Genomic DNA, 4,889 nt, shown 5'->3' on the forward strand with positions numbered 1-4,889 from the left:
TGTGTGTGTGTGTGTGTGTGTGTGTGGAGAGAGCGATAAAACCCCGTGTGGGTCGCAACTGCAGCAAACCTGGGCTTCCGTCCACTAACCCCATCTCTCTCTCTCCATCTCCATCCCCCTCTCTCTCCCTCTCTCCATCTCTCCACCTCTCTCTCTCTCTCGCTCTCTCCATCTCTCCTACCTTCGCTACCTGCCCCCCCGTCTCCCTGTGTATATGTCAACAGCTGTTTTCAATAGTAGCCTTCCGTGGCTCTAGTACCTTCCAGTCACTCATAGCTCAACGACGCCTGTTGTGGTTTTGTGGCCAGCTATTTTTAGCTCTGTCTACCGTGGGCCTATCGTGAAGAAATCAATCCACCAGGGCTGACACTGCGACCTTCCAATCTTATCGCGAGGCTCCGCCCACCCCAGTGACGTCAGCACTTGTAGCTGGAAGCCAACACCCCCTTTTCCCGGCGCGCAGGGAAAAAATGGACGCCGCTAATGATTTTTCGCAACCGGGGAATGAACGCTGTGGCCAGCAGCCCTGTGGAAGAGCTAGTTTTATGACTGCCTAGTGAGCGTGTCTGCGTGCGTGCGTGCGTGCGTGTGCGCGTGTGCGCGTGCGCGCGTGCGTGTGTGTTGCTGGATTATCGACCAATCGACCCATTTCTCCGTCGTCTTCTATCTTCTTCCCCGCCTTGCTTTTATTTTATTTTTTTCTGTTCCCTTTTTTTTTGGCTTTCCTCTCTTTTTATTTGAGAAGAAATGGCGCCTTGGGAAAAGGGGAGAGTTGGCTTGTGTTGTGTGTGTGTGTGTGTGTGTGTGTGTGTGTGTGTGTGTGTGTGTGTGTGTGTGTGTGTGTGTGTTTTGTTATGGTTTTTGTTCAACATTTGAAATTTGAACTTTGACAAAATATTTTTGGGGCAATGATATCACAGATTAAGGAACCAAACAAAAAAGAAATGTTAAAATGTTCGGCTTAGCATAGTTTAACAGATGCCCGATGATTTTTCCTCTTGATCACTCACTGCACTGTATCGCAAATGTCATGTGTGTCATTGTGGGGAATTCAGGCGCTCGTCAAAGTAATGAAATCGAGGAAACCGACATTTTTTTCGAAGTTTTTGCTTTGTTTTTGTTTTTCAATTTTGGGGTCAACGTCTGGTATGTCCATTTAGCAACATACAATGTTTTTCTGTGTGAATTTTTACTGAGAAACCTTGATCAAAGGGGGGGGGGGGGATAATTTATAGATTACAAGGACACTACAGCTTGGGAAGTCACCAAACTTTGGCGGACATTTTATCGCTAATTTTACCTCTGACACCAGGCGACCCCTACTTCTATCAAACTGTAAAATCTCGACTTCTTTTCAAGATAGAAGGTAATTTCCATCATAAGCAAGTCAAACGTGCAATAACTCCCTTTGGTCAAAAATTGATGAGCACCTGATTACAACGTTCTTTTGTCGCGTGCTGGGTTGTATTTCACCCTCATGGTCAATCACTGGACTGGAACACAGAACCCATTTTGTCCACAAGCCCAGCGGAACCCACAAAAAATAGGTTCTATAACATTCCTGATCGGACAGTTTACACAACTGGTCAATTTGAGGGTTCCGTATGTGTCTAATGTTCTGTAGGGTAGCTAAGTCTAGAAGCACGTGACGAGAGTGCCATTGGTTTGAGCCCTTGTACTTCTCTGACTTCAGGTTACCACCCAATGTGTCTCGACACGGCGGAATCAAGCGCATGTCAATGTTAGGGCACACGGGGTTATTGGTATTACATAAACCCTGTTCATTTATCCTGTTTTAAAACGAAAAAATACCCATATATCTTGAATAGATGTCGAGATATCTGCGATTCAAGTGGGAGGGGTCACCTGGAGATAATGGCCGCTAGAGCTTGATGACTTCCAAAGCTTTAGTGTCCTTGGGAACCGCAAATTTACACATTTTTTGTGCCTTTAATCAATGGTTTTAAATAACGTCTTCACAAAAGTGCTCTAGTGTGGTTTCATCCTTCTTTCCTAACGTACATCTCTAGTAACACCTCTAATCGTTAGCATTTATAATATGGCCTATTTGTGTTTCTAGTACCGTAAAACTCTAACTAAAACTAAGCTCAAAAGCAGTCACTCGTCCAGTCTCATTCTCAATCCACCGATCAGTTTTGTTGATTTCTAGAAGAATGTTTACCGAGTACCTCTGTCTCTCTGCTGAAACATTGTATCCCTCTAAGACCGGGTTGGCCCTGCTGACAAACAGGGTCGGAAGCCTGCTTCCTAAATGATCTAAACTGTGTTGATGAGGGTGCGAAAACGCCACCAACTTTTATTTGTTTAACACCTTACACTGTGGTGTTCGGTTTTCGGTATGGCTCTCTCGGATCCACGAAAGCGTTCACGCTTCTAAAGATTGTGGGTCTGTGGCGTCGAGTCTTTTCAGAACGTTATTATCATTTCCCCCTTTTATGCCGCCATCAAACGAGGAAATAATGAAAGAAGTCCAGGTGGGCCGCTTTGTGCTCAGACACATTTGGAAGCGACAAATACAAAGCTACGATTTCTAGGACATTTGACTTGACATAAGAGCTTTGGACAGTTTGCTCTCACTGGAATGATAGAAGGCAAACGAGGCGGTGGCGTACCCAGAGAAACTTATTTGGAAAACCTGAACGGATAGGAGACGGGAGAACACATGTGATATTTTTGGACCATCCAAGCGGACAAATGAATGGAGAACCATGATTGCCGATGTCTGCTTGAGATCAGCCACTCTGTGATGATGATGATCTTATTCATGGGCTCCATAATCGCCACTCTTTGTTTCTTCATCAATAACCAATGAGACGTCCGTCTGAACAAGACATTAATTGCCGCGGTCGCTCAAGGCAAGTCAAGGATCCATGGAGCCAGAGCTTGACCATAGCAGAGTCAAATGTTTATAGCATGCTCTGATGGCCTAGTTCCCACCTTTAACCCCTTCCCAAACCATCACTATCATCCTCACCCCACCCAACCACAAACACCGGTTCGCTATTGTTGAACCATGTCGACATTATGCCACCTCAAAATTTCAATGTTCTATCTGACATTTTTGGGGCGTTTTACATTACTAAGACCTTGAGGTCAGAAACCAAAAGTCCTATCTACTGTATTAAAATCTAAAGATTATTTGCAGTCGTTATCAAGATATTCAAAAATGTGCATTCGAAAAAGCTTTATATGTCGTGAACTCCAAAATGTTCGAAGCCAAATCTTTCAAAACTAGGTACTGAGCAGATCGATTTTGTAATTCCAGAGTAGCGATTAGTTAAACAAAGTCCAATGATAAATACTTGCATTCATTAAAACGACATTTCGCGAGACAGGGAATGATTCCCTATATTATGTCATTTCAGAAGGTAGTGTTTATTAAGTTGGAGTTGTATAGTTGTTTTTCCCGATTATAAGTGCACACCTGGTATTTTTAAATGCCATATTGTTACATCAAATGCCACATTGTCACTTCAACTAATGTACAATCGACAGCGTTTCATTATGGCGTCATCTGTATATAATTTTCATTTTTGAATGTGATACCGTTGTAAAGTTCAAATGTCATATTGTAACGTTAAATATCCACTAAATTTTTGTTGGTTTCTGAACGTTTCTTATACGAGGACAATATGGAAGATTTTTTTGAAAGAGAGACGCAAGAGTAGATCTAAGGATCCAGACCCTTGAAAATTTGCTGCAATGCCAGTCTAATGCTAGAAATGAGCCGAGAAGACAAAGAGAGTCCTTATGAATCACATGTGAGAGTTGGGGATTTTATGGAGTTTGCACGCATAACCCGTGCCAAGATGGAGGCAGCTTTCCGAGCATGCAAGCCTATTTGGTGGAGTCTGGAGTGAAAGCCAACTTTTAAAAAAAAAAAACGACATGGCTCTTTATGAGAACATTCTTGTGCCGTAAAACAACAGAAGTACTCACTGACTTGTTTCCAGTACTGTCAGAAGTTAGACAAAGATGTTTGCTCTCCCCGATTCTATTTATTACACACGGAGTCGTCAAACAGTCAAAAACATATATAATAACAACAACAGAGCAAATGGACTCCTGTTCGCCAAAGACCAGAGCATCATAAATACAAACACGACAGCTTGCAAGAACATACAAATAGTCAAAACGGAAAGTGCAAAGAGTACCAGATAAAAAATCAGCATTGCCAAAATAGAAGTTATGAAGTCAGCAGAAACCGTTCACACAAATAAGAAACTGTAATTTAAACAAATACTTTTTGGGCTGAGTACATCTGAACAGTTGGCCCATTATATACTTCAATTAATACAGCAGATTTTGAGCATTCAATCAACGTCTTTTTTATTCTTATCAATGGTGCAACAATATGTCTCTGAATGTACGGTAACGATAGGATCAACACTTCATTTGTTAGGATTTGAGTTTCAGCGTCACAAGTAACGATGTAACGTGGACATTGCAAACTTCACACAAATTATGTAATGCTTCCGTTTTGGCTAAGAATCAAACATCTGTGCTATACTTTTGGCATTGACTCTACGCTCGAAGATGTAAACGAACCGGTTTCAGTTTTCTGTGATGTAGCTGTTAGGCGATTTGCTCAACGCATTCAGAGAACCCGAGCTCGACCCCTGATTTGTGAGACAACAAATTATCAAGTATCTCGGCCTTTCTGTCGAGATGTTAAATCCCTCTCAACCCAAATTGGCCCTGTCATGCAGGATCGGAAGCCGGCCTCCTAAATAATCTCAATTGTGTCGATGGGGCTGTAAAAACATCTACAATTAAAAAAAAGATTCCAAGCTCTTGGAAGTATACGAAAAGTCAGCTTTGTTGTACGTAAAAACGTTTTCACCATTCCAAAACATTTTATTTTGGGT

The 4,889-nt window shown here is 42.2% G+C and overlaps 1 protein-coding gene across 1 annotated transcript in view; it reads right to left on the minus strand.

Moving 5' to 3' along the window:
- LOC101853162 (metabotropic glutamate receptor 5-like) overlaps positions 1–4,889 on the minus strand; it is a 50,108-nt gene that overhangs the window by 44,739 nt on the left and 480 nt on the right. The gene's annotated exons all lie outside the window — the stretch shown is intronic.

The sequence above is a fragment of the Aplysia californica genome, unplaced genomic scaffold (assembly GCF_000002075.1).
Source record: "Aplysia californica isolate F4 #8 unplaced genomic scaffold, AplCal3.0 scaffold00179, whole genome shotgun sequence".
Taxonomy (NCBI): domain Eukaryota; kingdom Metazoa; phylum Mollusca; class Gastropoda; order Aplysiida; family Aplysiidae; genus Aplysia; species Aplysia californica.